We start from the raw sequence: 15,548 nt of genomic DNA on the forward strand, positions 1-15,548 counted from the left end.
CTTAGGCCCCTGACAGCTGGTCTCTTTGGCCTCCTCACCATTCAACCTTCCCTCGTCCTCGGAGTCAGACGACTCCGAGGCTTGAGCCCCGTCCTCCTCCTTAGCATCTTTGTTCCCCTTGACGGACCCCTCTCGGGAGCTCCCTGACTGGGCCTGCTCAAATACCCTGCGTACTTTTGTAAGCTCTTGAGAGCTTTCCCCGCAACCACCCTCACTCTTAGTGCCGCTACCTAGCATGTTTCCCATTTTTTAATATGTTACTCACCGCGTGAGGCCCAAGGAATCCACCACTTACGCGTGAGCCTGAGAGGAGTCTACAAACCCTGTAGGTGCGCGCCACCCAGGGCCCAGGTTTATCCTCTACTCACCTGTCTTGCAGCTCTGCGTTGGAGCATTGTCCACTGCCACGTCTCGGGGGTGATCAGTCCCCATACGGGCCACCAGATGTCGGTGTCACTCCCGGCCGGCAAGAAGGACACACAACAAAGTCTGGCAGTGGACAACCTTTTCTTTTATTTTCCTTCTCCGTACAGCCTGCCCCGGGAATCCTCCCGGCCGAAGCCTCTGTTGGTCCGCTCCCCGCGGCTCCTTGCGTGCTTCTCCCTACAGTCTGTCCCGAAGCCTCTACCGGTCCGCTCTCCGCGGCTCCTTGCGTGCTTCTTCCTACAGTCTGTCCCGAAGCCTCTACCGGTCCGCTCTCCGCGGCTCCTTCTGTGCTTCTTCTGCTTCTTCTGCTTCTTCTTTCGTGGCGGGAGAGGCACTCACTTTTATAGGGATACAGTGGCCAATCAGTTCAAAGCGCGCGATGCGGGCTGATTGGCTAACATCAGTTGTTGCTAGGCAGACTATCTTACAGGGCGGGTTGTGAAGCAGGAGATCTTACAGGGCGGGTTGTTTACCAAGCAGGAAGCAGGAGATCTTACAGGGCGGGTTGTTTACCAAGCAGGAGATAAGCGCCATCTTAGCACACTCGATGGGAGGGGTAATCTAGCTCAGGCTTTGCTCTTTCCTACAGGCCTCACGTCCGCCAAGTAAGGCGACCGGGCTCGGCCGCGGCTCCCAACAGTGCTACCCCTCCCTTCACCCCCTTTCTCCCTCCTTTTTACGAAGGCTTTGCTTCTGCTCGGAAGGAACTTTCTTTACTGCAGGTTTGTGTCATAGGCAGGAAGACCACAGCAGGGCTCGCTTTTCTGTGAGATTCCAACACGTGAACTCTTGGGGCCACACTCAAGCCACAGCAGGAGGCAGATTTTCTCCTGCTGTGACGGGAGCTGCTGAGCACCTGCCATTGTGGACGCACCCACTGGTCTGTCCCGTGTCCCGTGTAACGCCCGAGCGAGGACTCACCAGGTCCCCAGGGGTGGAATTTCCTCGGCGCTTTCCCAAGCACGTGGACTAGCGCTCACACCAGCAGCAGCAGATTCCCGGGGCGCCTGTTTGAGTCGGGGTCCCCACTGGCCCTGGGAGTGGCTCTGGGGACACAGATGCTTCAGTTATCTAAGTGGAGCCTGTGGGGGAGATGGACCTGGAGAGGCTGGAGGGTGGCCATGGCTCCCCGAGGACCACACAAGCGCAGATCTGGAGCTGTGGCTGTCCCCCCTCAACCGCCTAGCCCCATTGGCCTGACTTGTGACAGATGCTGGGTCTCGCCTCTGGCAGGGGCTGCATCCAGGGGTCATCGAGGGACCCCAGGGCGGGCTTCGGCTGTCATGTGATTATGACGATCAGCTGGCCAGCCCCGCTTCCCACACCTCTGTGCCGGCACAGGGCTGGTACCCATACGGCCTCGTGGTCCCTGATTCTGGCGGGCAGTAGGTGGTGTGGGCTGCAGTGACCCTTGGCCATCCTCACTCAGTCTCCCCAGCCGCACTCCCGTGATGCGCTCTGTGCTGCCTCCCCCTCCCTCCTGATCAGCGTGTGGGTCATTTACAGGAGGACGTGGAGGCCTGGAGGCATTGCACATCTGACCAGACTGGACCGCAGGCTTCAGGCCAGAGGCCTCTGCCACTTGGGCTTGAGCCCTGCTCTGCCGTTCTGTCACGGCAGCCAGCAGTGCTGGGCACACGCCGAGTGCCACCTTGAGCTCTCTCCTCTTTTTCGCTCCCGTGAAGCAGGTTCCCTTGAGGCCCTGGGTGGGGTGTAGTGGGGGAGGGGTAGTCCCCTCCCTCGGCCTGACCACAGTCCGCATCTGTAGCCAGGGTTGACTTGAGCCAGGAGGAAAGCCTGGGCGCCATCAGAGGGAGGCTGCTGACTCAGGAGACAGAAGGGGGACCCCTCCCTGCCCCATCCTGGGGAGCAGGTATCAGGGCCTCACCGCCTCCATCCCCATCAGGCGGTCACCTACAGCGGTCCCACTCAGGGGCGGGGACACAGCGGGCCCCCTGGGCTGGGCCTGCAGCAGGAGCCCAGAAGATGCAGAGCTGGGTGCAGCATGACAAGAGACACCCTGGGCCTTTCCGCCTGGTGGCCAGTGCCAAGGCCGGGTGATTTCCCGTTGCACCCCAGCATTGAAAAGTGAGGGACGACGCCCCAGTTTACCTGCTGGCCTCCCTCCCTCCAGCTGTGAGCCGATGTCAGCATCGCGGTCCCGAGAGCCTCCTCATCGCATGGTGGTGGCCCTCCTCCTGTCCCCAGTGTCCCTGTGGCCTGGCCTCTTCCCCATGGTCCATCCTCCTGTCTGTCTGCGTCCCGCCTTGCTTTCCCCGTGTCCCACCCGGCCTGGCTTCTGTCACCCACACCCCATCTGAGATCCCCGGCAGAGCTGCTACCCGCAGTGGGGCTCTGCCCCCACATCTCAGAACCCGACACAGCAAGCTGGACCAGGCCCTGGCCCTGGGCCTCGCCTCCTCCCCGGGGACTGGAATGGCTCCCTGCACTTACTCAGAAAACGGTGGTGAATGGAGGAGCTTGTGTCACAGGAGACAAACCCACGGCAGCCAAGGGACACCCTCCAGGGAAACAAAGAAGGAAAAAGAGCAGGAAAAAATAATAGGGGGGCGGGCTGTGAGCCCCTGAAAAGAAAACAAGGCGGGGGGGGGGGGCGTGTTGTGTGGTCGGCCCAGCGCTGGGAGATGAAGAAGCCGCGTCATCACGGTGGAAATTCCCTGGCTGCGCCTGTGCTGGGATTATGGAAATCTGGGGTCCGGGCGGGTCCCTCCAGGTTCCCTGCACTAATTACAATCCCTTCCCCACCAGGTGCACAGGGCCAAACTTCATGGGTGAGTTGCTTTTAATCTGCCGAATGGGAGAAGAGCCACACTGCTAAATTAGAGCCCAAACCAAAGCGAACCCCGGAGCGGCTCACACAAGAGTGGGACTCCGGGTTTGGGTCTGGGCATCTTTGTGGGTGTTCAAGACCGATCTTTGCTATGTCCTGTCCCGAAAGGTTCTGGAAGGCGTGGGGAGCTGAGTGGTGGGTGTTTGGAAAGGTCAGGTGTCACGTGGGGTGCGCACTATTGTGGAGCCCACACCTTTGATTTGGAGGCGTTGCTATGGCCCCCGGCTTTCTGGGCCCCCGGAAGAGGGATGTGCCTGCCACTTCGTTCCGCAGGCAGGGGAGTTGGGAATAACCAGCCCGAGGCAGTGGGAGGGCTTTTTCCTGGCTTCCAAGCTGCCCACAGTGACTAAGAATGATACATGAAAATAGCAGCCGAAAATGTCACCACCCACCTCCCAAACTTTCCAAGAAAACAACAGGAGAGAGAGAAAAGGAGAATTGGCCCAGGATAACGCTGCCTGTGAGCAAAGTGAGCATGTGACAGTTTATTTGTGTAGAGATGAAGCTTCCCGTGAATTCGGAGCCTCTCAGGGCTCTCCTTGTTCCTGGGTCCCCAGATGTGGCTTCATGGCTAAAGCCCAGGAGATTCCACCTGGCCGGGCTTCTGTCCACCCCTGGCCTGCAGGTGAGCTGCACCATGCACTGCTGGAACCTGATGGCTCTGGGTCCCCAACTCGGAGGAACCGAGCTGCTAACTGTGCTTCAGTCTCAATCCCCACCGAAAACCCCATGCTGAGCTCAGCCTCCATCCTTATGGAAAAATCACAGGAGCTCTGGACACAAGTTAGGGTGCCCAGATGTCAGGCATGCACAGCTCTGGGACAGCACCCCAGCCAGCGTGGCCATGAGCCACAAGGGGCCAGCAACCATCAAAAAGGGTCAAAGAACGGCTCACAGAGCTCCATAACCCCAGGACTGGAAGAAGAGTCTCAGCCTGTCTGAGCTACACTTGTGCCCTGGGTAAAACAGGCAGAGACTCTGCCCCTTCCAGAGATGAGCCAACTGGGAGTCACCTTCTGGAAGGTGCTGGATCCTGGCTTATCAGTGGCTCAATCCACCCAGGTGTTCACAGCTGACTGTGTGGCTGGAGCCTAGGCCTGTTTGGAGGAGGAGGTCACGAGCCATGTGACCTGGGAGGATGTGACAGTCTCCCCGACTCCTCCCTTCTCACTCTGCTTCCTGGTCACCATGATGTGAGCAGCTCTCCTCCGCCAGACCCTTCCCCATTCCTCCCTGCTTGGCTGCCAGCTGACCACGGACTGCATTCTCCAAACCCATGCGCCAAACGAGACTCTTCTGTAAGCTGTGTACGTCCGCTTTCATATCCCAGGGGTGAGAAAGTGACAAACACACACCGGGGTCACCCAGCAGTTCTGCCTTCCTCCTGGAGAGAAACTGGGAGGTTTGGGCGGAGGCCCTACATTGTACTGTAAGACCTAGTGTGGGACTTTTTTCTTTTTTGAGAAAACGTCTCACCGTGTAGCCCATGCTGGCCTTAAACTCTGTAGTCCAGGCTGCTCTCAAGCTCACTGTGATCCTCCTGCCTCTGCTTCCTGCATACTGATCATAGCTGTGCTACCCCACACATGGCTATTTTTTAATTTCTGGTTATCAGGACCATTTGAAGGGACTGATAACTGGTAGTAGAGAGCCTGCAAAGCCGTCCTACTGTGAACTAATGCGCTCCACTAGAGGCTGATCACATGAGGAGAAACAGAGAGTTTGAGACAGAGCGGTGTGGGTGGGGAAGGAGCCGAGAGGTGGCGGGAGCAAAGGTGCGGGTGAGTGACAGCTCTAAAGCGGGCATAGTGCGGCCTCGAGGACGGACAAGAGCTGACGTCTCTTCCACTGCTGCCAACTGCAAGCCAGGTTCGAGTCTCTCCTGGTCCCCTGAGCGGTGAACAGCAGCCCTGAGATCCTCGTCCTGCCCAGGAGGAACTGGAACTCAGAGGCATTAGATAAATGGCCCAGATTCCTCTGTGGCAGGTGACTGCACCGTGTTAGCAGGTGTTGTGTGTGTGTGTGTGTGTGTGTGTGTGTGTGTGTGTGCATGAGAGAGAGACAGCCTGGGGGACGGGAAGCCTGTGTGTGGGGTCTGCTCCCTGACATCTCCTGGCTCCGAGCAGAGCAGTGGGTGGGCTGTGCCAACAGAGATTTGGGGCAGGATGGGTTCACACTCAGGTTCCAGGGTCCAAGAGCCCCTCAGTCAGGGATTCCCTGTGACTGGAACAGTGCTGGGTGCTCCCGAATCTGCATTCACAGGGTCTGTGAGTATCAGACTCACAGCCATCAGGTGGGAAAACATGAACACGATTATGAAGCATCTGACTGTGCTCACACTCTGGGTGACTCTCCCAGAAGTCAGGTGGGGCAGGAGAAGCTGGACAGGAGAGAGCAGGTGTGCCATCCCCTGAGCTGGAGACCAGGAACACAGGCAGAGCAGATCCATGAGGATGCCAACCAGGACTGAGGCAGCATGGAATCACTTCTCCAATTACAGTAGCCACAGCTGGGCCTTTGAGAGTAAAAAAGTAAAAGAAAAAGAATCAGAGCGGTGATTGTCCTGTGTGTGGAGGAGCTCAGGGAACTCTTGGGGGTGATGGAAGTTTCTAGATCTCGGTGGGTGTGTGCGTCACACAGCTGTGTGCACCCGTCAAAGCTCTTTCACTGTGCTTGTCAGTGGGTCCCCATCACTGCATGCTTGTACCTGTATTAAAACATACAGGGGCTTAGCTTTTGGGGTCCCTGTTCCCACTTGGGCAAACAGTCTCATCATGGGAACCTGAGGCCAGTTTCAGAAAAAACACCACGGAGAAACTAGGGGTCACTGCTGCCCATCCCAGTCCTCAGGGGCAGGAGTCCCAGGGACTGGCCTCGTGGATGCAGTGACGGGGCCAGGCTGAAGGTGCAGGACTCACACTTCAACAACCCCGTGTTATTTATACAGCCTGATGCTTCTCTGTTGTGATTCATCCTTCTCCTTACACGGGTCGGTATCTTTAGAACATGAAACACTGTATCTGGTGTTTACACTCTTTCTTTTCTGAAAATTGAGAAAAAAGAAGCTCTGAGAACCTGGTGTTTATACCCCATACCAGCAGCTTTGTTGGATTCTCTGTACTCGCATGCTGGGGACCACTGAGCTTCCCCCCATCACACACACACACACACACACACACACACACACACACACACGTCACACAAATACACATGTGCCATACGTACCATTTAAACAAACACTGCATACACATGGCATACTAACTGCACACAAACCATGCACACACCACACATACAACATATAAACACTCTGCACAGACACACACCAATAGCTCGTGCTATGGTTTAGACCTAAAATGTCCCCCAAATGCCTCATTTCTCTAAAGGTGGGATGTTATGCTGCTCATCAATGAATTCACGGCTAAAAATGCTGTTAGGAGGGGGAATTTCACTGGGTGTGATGGGGGTACACAACCAGGAAGGATGCATTCTTGTCCCTGGCTCCTCTCTTTTCTGTCTGCTTTCTGGCTGCTTGGAGGGGAACAGCTTTTCTTTGACCAGCTACCTCAGAGGTGATCCGCAGCCTGAACTCCTGAAAACATTGAGCCAAAATAAACCTCTCCTCTTCTAAGTTGCAAGTGTTGGGTGTTTCATCCCAGTGATGAAAAAGCTCACTAATATAGAAAATCAGTACTAGGAGTGGGGTTTTACTGTGAGTATACCTGACTGTGTGGCTCAGGAGGCTTTGGCACTGGTTTGCACGAGGAGTTTGGAAAGGTTTGGAGATGTAGGCTAGGGAAACCACATAAGCAGAAGTAGATGAGAGCTTCTGGTCAGAGCTCAGAAGATCAGAACGCTGATAGGAATGCAGACAGTAAAGGCCAGGCTGGGAAGGTTTCAGGCGGGCATGAGAACTCTATTGGAAACTGGAGCAGAGGCCATGTGAGTTTCATTTTAGCAAAGAATCTGTCTAGGTTTTGTCAGTGTCCTAAGACTTTATATGAGGCTGAATTTAAAGGCAAAGAAGCTGGTGGAGGAAATTTCAAGGAAGCCCGATGTTCAGGCTGTGATGTGAGTGCTGCTGGCTGTTTTTAGGCAGATTCATAGTGACGATCAGGAGCAAAAGTAGGGCTGAAAGACGTGAACAGTTTGTCGTGTCACCAGAATGAAAGCATCTGTAAAGTTTGGGTCAAGGACAGCTTGGCTGCCGAAAAGACTAGCATTAAAAAGAAGCCAAGTACTTTGCATGAGGACAACAGGACAGATGACTTGAAGGCACCTCAGGAATTGACCAGATCCCACCCTTCACCGCTCAAGAGTGTGAAAGGCTAAATTGCTCTGAAAGAGTTTATTTTGAGAAGAGGGCACGAGGGCACCCAGCTCATTCAGGACATCCCGAGTCCAGCCAACCGGGCACTCAGAGGCTTCAGCAGTCATGGCTCAAGGGGGCAAACTACTGCCCGTCCCTATGGCAGACCTTGGCGTGAGCCCACATCTCCTTCTTGCCTTTTATCCCACCCACGTTACAAGCCTATTCGTTGGTGCCACCCACAGCTGGGAAGGGTTGTCCCCGTTTGCAAGGCTGCCATTTCCATCACCCAGACAGACCCACAGCCGTGCTTTGCCGATCTCCTAGGAGTTTCTTCCTCCAGTCTAGCAGACACATCATGATTAAGGATCTCACTACTTACAGTGGACAAACGGATGACGAGAGCCAGCTGAGCTCTTGATAATAAGCTCTGGCCCAGGCAGGGTATAAGAAGTAACTTGTGGCCCCTCACTGCCACCTGAGTGGTGGGTGCCTGCTGCCTGCAGTCTGTGTGCAGGAGAACTGAGGCCTGCACAGTCATGAAACGAGCTCAGGCTCCGAGAAAGCCTTAGAGCGGGGGTGCGGGCCTGGGCTTAGGCTGCAGCCTCTGACCTGCTCTCAGGGGTCTCCATGGGAGGCCGAGCGCATGGCAGGACTCTGAGCCAGCCACCATGGGTGGAGGGGGGACGGCTGTCACCCGAGGGCCCCCGGAGCCAGGAGTGAGGGGCAGCTGCTCAGACCTGGAGAGGAGGCTGCTCTCGGGTCCCATGTGCATTCCTTCCTCATTTACATGGGAAATGTAAATTTTCCTTTCCTGTCCCTCACCCCCGAGCCTCCTTTACAGAAAGTCCCAATGAACACCTGCCATCTCAGCTCTTGGCAGGCTGAGACAGGAGGATCGCAAACTCACTGGGGCAATGTAGCAACTTAGGGAGTCCCTGTCTCAGACTTTTAATAAACTTCAAAAGGGCTGAGGTGCAGCTTCATGTGGAGCCCTGGGTTCAATCCCTAGTACTTAAAAATTCCGACCAAGAATAAAGTCTTCGATTTTAAAAACATGTTTCATAAAGGGAAGTTTCCACTCACATAAGGAGGAGAAAGGCCTCACCTGTCACCTGACGCCCAGGGCTGGTTCTGTGGGCCCATGCTGAGTGCCTCTCCCCTTGGAGGCATTATTATTATTTTTTTGTCTTTTTCTCTTTTTATCGGTACCGGGGATCGAACCCACTACTGCCTGCTTGCAAGGCAGGCACTTAAGCGGCATTATTTTTGAGGCCCCGTAAGCAACGACTGTTTCCCAGGCACCATTCCTGATCCTGTTTTTCTCTGCTCCCTAAAAGCCAGTGTCTACCTCCTCGATGTAAATACCACCTTCCCTTCTGATTCCAGGGTGACGCGATGGGAAATCCAGCAAAGCGAGGGCTGACGGGGTTTGTTTCTTTGATTGCTTTGCGTTGCAGCCTGGCAGGATGTCTTCAGGACGTAAAGAGACTCAGGTTTTGCCAGTTTTATTCTTAGGCCTGTGAGCTCTTGCAGGGCGTCTCTCCTGGCTCCCAGGGCGTCCGAATCACTCAAGGCCCTGCCCTGCTAGCAAGTGGCTTTAATTGTGTCTCCTCACCCTCCCTGCTCCTCCCTGTCCCCTCCCCAGGACAGCAGAGTGGAAGGTGCTGCTGCTTCCTCCCTGCTCCCTGGTCCTTGTGTCCCAGGGTGGCTGCTTGGGCTCCGCAGTGGTCTCAATCACTGTCCGGTGGCTGAGACACAATACTTAAACCCCCACGCTGACAGGGGTGGGGTTTATTGTGACTCAGTCTCAGCCCGTGGCTGCCTGGCTTTGAAGCCACGAGGACCACAGGGCAGCCAGGAAGCAGAGGGAGCCGGAGGAGCCGGGAGGGAGATCCAGGCTTTCCGGTCACACCTCCAGGGACAGCAGCTGGCCAGGCCCCGGCTCCCTCGGCTGTGAGCTCACACAGATGAATCCACGGCTGAGGTCGGGTCCCATGGTCCAAGCCCCTTCATCCACCCACAAGTCAGCTCTGAGCCACAGTGAGGTCCTACTGTGGGATCGTAATCTTCGTGGCACCCCCGGGACACAGGAAGTCTGCTGGTCTCCAGCATGATGGGTGTGAATGATCCTTAACTGGCCCCCTGCAGGCCAGGAGAGGCTGCCCCATGTTGGGTGGCCTCCATTCTTCCCCTAAGGCTGTGGTCTTCGCACCTGCCCTAGGCCTCAGGGGTGCAGAAGAAGCCCCCCAAGGGTCTCGCTGTGTCCGGGTCCGGACAGCTCGCTGCAAGAGCATGGCCACAGGACCACCTCGAAGACACTGCTCCCCCCCCCCAGCATCATGGCTGTGTGTTTAAGGCAAGGGGACATTTCAGGAACAGGCGGAACTGGCCCAGGAAGTGTCCACACGTCCCTCCCTGTGGTCCTCGTGCAGGTCTCCTTCGGGTCCTCGGAAATGACTGCAGGACTCGTTAGTGGGCTTTGTGTACGGAGGGATCAAAGCACAGAGCAGCTGGAATTCACTGCGGTGCTTCCTGTTAACGCTCCCCTTTGCTTCAAACCTACCCGTCCTGTCGTTCTGGCCGCTTCCTGCAGCAGTCCTGGAGTCCTCCCGGTGTGTCTCCCGGTGGTGTGGCCGACAGACAGGCAGGCTCGAAAAATACGGTGCAGGGCTGCGGATGTAGCTCAGTACCCTAAAAAACCAAAAACAAACAAACCCAGTAAAATCCTGTGTCCTCGGCCGCCGTGTTCACCGGAGGATCTGACGTTGTGTAATTTCTGGCTCCTCCCCAAAGTCAAAATGACGTGAAAAGTGAACGTTTTGAATGGATTCAGGACATCGAGGCCGCAGCACCAGCAAAACCAGAGACTCAGCGAAGTAGGTGAGAGAGCAGCAGATCCTGAGCTGGGACTCCGCCCCTTGGGGGCCCCTCTCCCCGCTCCCCTCTCTTCTACGCTGCAGAGGACCTCAGCCTGCAGAGCAGGGGCTGGCTCTATGTAGGTGGGCAGGGAGACCGCGTGTGTGCAGGGGAGACCGCTGCAGGGCGAGCGGCTCTGAATTACCTAACGAGGCCTTGCACTTTGAAAAGGTCCCTTCCACCTCGGGGTTGAAATAATGCCAGCTCGCCTAGCAGTGGCAATTACTGTGGCAGTTTAATTACTGCTGTGGCCCGTCCAGGGTCAGCTTCGAAAACATCGAGAAGCCCCAAGCCCAAAGTTACTATCTGAGCAGAAGGAGATGGAGAGAGAGAGAGAGAGAGAGAGAGAGACAGAGAGAGAGAGAGAGAGAGAGAGAGAGAGAGACAAGAGAGGTGTGCACCCCAGAGAAGTCAGTCGGCTTCTGGAAGGTCATAGAAGTATTCAGACTGTGCGTGAGATCAGCAGCAGGCCCGCCTGCCCACGATGCACGGATCCACAGGCCCAGGATGACCTTATTCACGTTGCCCTCCCGCCGGCTCTGCTGCTGATGACGCCCACCCTCAGGTGACAGGGGAGATGGGGACAGCTGTGGCTTGTCCCCCTCCTGTCTGAGTGGGGAGTGGTGGCCAGGTGCAGACAGCCCCTGCCCACCTCCCTGGCTCATACGGCTCAAGTCCTGCACCTCACTGGCTGGGGTGGGGGATGGCGGCTGCCCACAAGCCACGCCCGCTGCCTGCCCCCTGGAGAGTGTGGCTGTGCCCCTATTTGGGATAAGGGTGCTTGCACATGTGATGTAGCTAAGGGTCTCCTGAGATGAGGTCACCCTCGATACACCCTAAGTGTCCTTGTGAGAGTACACGTCTGTAATCCCAGCGCTCTGAGAGGCTGAGGCAGGAGGATTCCTAGTTCAAACTCAGCCTGGGAAACTTAGCAACTTAGTGAGACTGTCTCAAAATAAAAAACACTTTAAGGGTTGTAGTTCAGTGTGAAGGCCCAAGATTCACCCTCCAGGATGTTGAGAAGGAGAGAGAGAAAAGGAGGAGGCAGACAGAGAGAGAGAGAGAGAGAGAGAGAGAGAGAGAGAGAGAGAGAGAGATTCTTACTTATTAATAGAAGTGCCTTTGTGGAAGGTGGCGAGGTGTGGCCCTGACGGTCTGTGTAAGGATCGCTGTGTGGCAGTGAGGCCTGCGTGGCTCAGGGCCTCCGGCTCTGCCTGTTTTTATCTTTTGGGTTGGGGCTTGACGAAAGCAACTCTGTTTACACTCTGACCACCAGCATCCCTTAGACCCAGACGGGAGCAGAAACGCGTCCTCACCCTCATCCGAACGGAGTAGACTGTGCTGGGATTAAATGGCTTTTCAGTGAGCAGAAAAGAACCCAGATGCAGACTCCGTCCTTCAAAATCTACAGATAAGTTGGTTTTGTGGGGAAGGGAAAAAAAGGCCTTTGTTTTAAGTAAGACGCTGTGAGGTCAGGGAAACACGGGGGCGGATAATCACACAGTCCTCAGATTGGGAAGTGCAGCCGAGGGCTTCTCACGTACTAACATTTTGATAAATCGCCAGGAAAGGGAGCTCCCCTGAGAAGGGGCTGCTGACTCTGTCTCCCCGTAATGACTGTGAGCAAGAAGAGGGGGTCCCCTGGGCCGGGTGGAGCAGCTAGCACCCCAGGGGGAGACAGAAGATGCCTCCATCTGGGCGACAAAGCAGCAGCTCCAAGATGTGAGTTACAGTTCAGTGGAAGAGCTCCAAAGGGGATTCTGGAGCTGGAGAAACCACGCTGGCTGTTGGATTTGACCCCTGCGTAATGCCAGGGGAAACTGAGTCCTGGTGTCACAGAGGACATTGCCTAAGAAGACATGTGACACCAGTGCTCTGATGTACAGGGTGGATCCCTCTGATGATACCCGCTGGCCACGCTAATAGGGCAACTCACCTGGGCCCCCGGGACCTCAGCCCGTCCCGTCCAGGACTGGGGTGCTCCTCCCCCTTAGAAGGTGAGGGGGGAGACGTCAGGAGGGGCAGCCCCCTTTGCTGGGGGAGGAGGGTAGTCCAAACTCTGGGCCTCGGTTTCCTTCCCGGTGGACGTGACACCCTTCCCGGTGTGTGCTCAGGAGGCCATGAGGTCCGTGACAGCCACCAGCACCGTGACGTACGGGCTGTACCTGAGCACACACGGCCTCCCGGAGACACAGAAAGAAGTCATGGGAAACAAAGGGACACAGAAAGGCTCTCCAGGGCCCTAAAGTCGGTCTCTCTGGTCTTATTTTAGCCGAGCCAGAGCTTCTCCAAGCCGCTCCCTGGGGCTTGGTGGTGGTGAGGGCAGAGCACGGTGACGCGGGACAGGAACTCGGAGGAAGAGCACAGGAGAAGGAGGAGGAGGACCTGCGCTGAGCTGTCCCCAGCTGGGGGCCACATCCTCGTCCTTGCCTGGCTGCACGCTCTAGTCTTAAGGGTCACAGGAGCGTGTGCCGAAGGCCGCAGAGGCAGCTCCCAGTGCCCCGGGACGCCTCCTCTCCTGGGCTCTGGGAAACAGGCGCTGCTGCAAGACAGGATGTGCGACCTGTACGGTTGCCCAGCGCCGGCACTGACAAAGGCCCCACCCTGCTTTATCACTGTCATTACCTTAAACTTTCGAATCGCTATAAGGCCCGTTTTCATTTTGCACACAGTCCTGCAACTCGGGCACCAATCTTGGTCCTGCCTCCACCACCCCTTACCTCCAGCAAAGGCATCTAGAAACTTCCTCCTGGTCGCTGGGCCGCCTGACGTCATTTTAGTTACTACCGCATTGCATTTCCGGGCCTCACTGTCCCTCGCCATGAGGCCTGCCCTGGGAACGGAGCTTCCGCAGGGTAGAATGTCCTGTGAGAGGTTCTCCTTAGCCGGGGGGCGCTGTGCACCCTGTGATCTGGGACTGGCGATTCCCATTGAGAAGTTTGTTAGAGGGTGATTTCCCGTGGGATTCCATTTAAATAGCCTGCTTTCCTAATGCATTTTAAATGTGCTTCAGCATATTAAAAATTTTTCACATGCAGCCTTCTAGGGTCTGCTCCTTGAGCCCCGGGGACTGGACTCCACTCTAGGCCGTCATGGATGGCTGGCAGGTGCCAGGTCCGGCTTGCAAGGTGCCCCTGCCTAAGAGAGGGTGCCTTGATGGAGGCCGGGATGGGTCATAGCTGCCCAGGGAGTCGGATGGACGAAGAGCGTCTGCAGGGGCCTGGCACTGCCCAGGTCGGGGCCAGGGATGGGAGCTCCAGGACAGCGATGCTGGGCCAGGGTGCTGAGGCACAGGGGTGTTAGAAAGACATGCTGAAGCCAGCTGTGGGGTGCACACCTGGAATCCCAGCACTCAGGGAAGCCGAGCCCGGAGGACTGCAAGTTTGAGTCCTGCCTGGGTATGAGGCTGTGTCTGAAGAAGAAGAAAAAGATGGGCGATGTGGGCGGGCCAAATCCCCAGGGGCGGGGACAGAATGGGCGGGAGGAAGTGGCTGGGGGAGGGCTCGAATTGGGAGAGGAGGAAAAGGAGGAGGAGGAAGAGGAGGAGGAGGAAGAGGAGGAGGGGAGGAGAAGGTTGATTTCTGTGCCATCCTAGGAGCGAGGCTGACTTGGGCACTGGGGAGCAGGGTCAGATGCCCTCAGCGCCATGCTGGGTGAGGTGACCTCAGCCACTGTGAAAGGCTGGGCAGGCCCAGCCAGTGGCCCAAAGAGCTGTGCCAGGCCTGGGCAGGGCAGGGCAGCGAAGCAGGCAGGGGACAGGCTCAGGCATCATCTCTGCGGTGGCCCCAGAGGACTGAAGGTGAGCCAGGCCCCTCCTGCCGGCCTGTCCCCAGCGCTGGCTGCCGGGAGAAAGGAGACTGCTGTGGCCTGCGCATCAGTGTCCCCTGTACCGCCCATGTTTCCCTCACCGTGGTGAACCCCCGAGTGACCAGCGCGGCAGCCTGAGAGGTTTATTTTGGCTCACGGCCTCCGAGGTTTCGGTCTGTGGTCTCTTGGAGTCCTTGCTTCGGCCTGCAGACCGCAGCTGACCGCTTCTGTGGCAGGACATCCAGCTGTCATGGCCTGAGGCCTGGAGGGGGGGGTGTGGCCTGACCCATAGCCCCGTGGGGCCCTGTCACTCACGTGGTCTCCTGTGACCACACTGGGCCCATGTCCCTCCCAGCCCATCGCCCAGGTGACCCGGTGTCCCTGCCATCCTGTCCCCGGTCATCATGGAAGACAGGATTGGACTCCATTCCTTCTAGAGTCCCCAGGACCCTCCTCAGCACTCTGCGCTCCCAGCTGCACCCCCAAACCGTCACCTGCTGCTGGGCTGTGGTCACCCACCGTGAACACCACCTCCTGCCCATCAGAAGCTGTCATCCGGCCACAGAGCACTGTCACTTGCCAGGAGAACATCCACAGTGCTCTGCCGTCTCAGTGGGCCCTCCGGTACCATCCTTTGTGAGGGTTCCGGGCCACAGACAGCCTCGCTCTAGGCCCTCCAGGCTGTGCCGTCACAGGTGGGGGCAGCCTAGGCTTGGGTCCTGGCAGGTGCTGCTGTCCCCCTAGGCAGAGTCCTGGGCAGCCAGGGCCTGGACGGATGAGGAGTGCCGGGACTCCGTGTCCTCGTCCATCTGAGACCATGTGGTCCTGCTCAGGGTGGGAGACAGCACAGGGCTGCGGGTGGCATCACTGTCCTCTTTCTCATTCATGTCCACTGTGTGTTATCAGCCGGCTGGACCAGGTGTCTCTCTCGTTTGCCCCCAAGCTGCCTTCTCCACCCTCAGCCAGACAGGGAGGGGATGAGGGGGCAGCTAGGGTTGGGGAGGTTCGGGAGCCTGGCTGGGGAGATGAGGCAGGGGTGGCTGTGGACCTGGCAGGGGTCAACGGGGCCACCTGGGGAGGCCCAGGCTCACTCACTTGACAGCCAGGCAGAGAAGCGCTCTGGAGCCCCAGCTGGCCTCCAGGTAGGGACAGTCCTCCCTGCCCAGGCTGAGGGTGCTAATGGTGGGCAGCAGCCGGGCACACTCTAAGCAGCCCCTCCTACCTGCAGGATTGGGGCAA

The 15,548-nt window shown here is 57.1% G+C and overlaps 3 long non-coding RNA genes across 3 annotated transcripts; 1 reads left to right on the plus strand and 2 right to left on the minus strand.

Moving 5' to 3' along the window:
- Positions 1 to 490: 490 nt before the first annotated feature.
- Positions 491 to 2,857, minus strand: LOC134474828 (uncharacterized). Its single transcript, XR_010045705.1, has 2 exons — positions 1,348 to 2,857; positions 491 to 764 (listed from the first exon to the last, which is right to left on the minus strand). It is a non-coding gene; the product is annotated as an uncharacterized LOC134474828 (long non-coding RNA).
- Positions 2,858 to 3,732: 875 nt separating this feature from the next.
- Positions 3,733 to 10,271, minus strand: LOC134474840 (uncharacterized). Its single transcript, XR_010045715.1, has 3 exons — positions 10,150 to 10,271; positions 6,196 to 6,320; positions 3,733 to 5,792 (listed from the first exon to the last, which is right to left on the minus strand). It is a non-coding gene; the product is annotated as an uncharacterized LOC134474840 (long non-coding RNA).
- A 63-nt stretch (positions 10,272 to 10,334) lies between these two features.
- LOC134474839 (uncharacterized) lies at positions 10,335 to 13,539 on the plus strand. Its single transcript, XR_010045714.1, has 3 exons — positions 10,335 to 10,466; positions 11,779 to 12,499; positions 12,775 to 13,539. It is a non-coding gene; the product is annotated as an uncharacterized LOC134474839 (long non-coding RNA).
- Positions 13,540 to 15,548: the final 2,009 nt, after the last annotated feature.

The sequence above is a fragment of the Cavia porcellus genome, unplaced genomic scaffold (assembly GCF_034190915.1).
Source record: "Cavia porcellus strain 051 isolate PalLab524CR breed Dunkin Hartley unplaced genomic scaffold, mCavPor4.1 scaffold_40, whole genome shotgun sequence".
Lineage (NCBI taxonomy): Eukaryota > Metazoa > Chordata > Mammalia > Rodentia > Caviidae > Cavia > Cavia porcellus.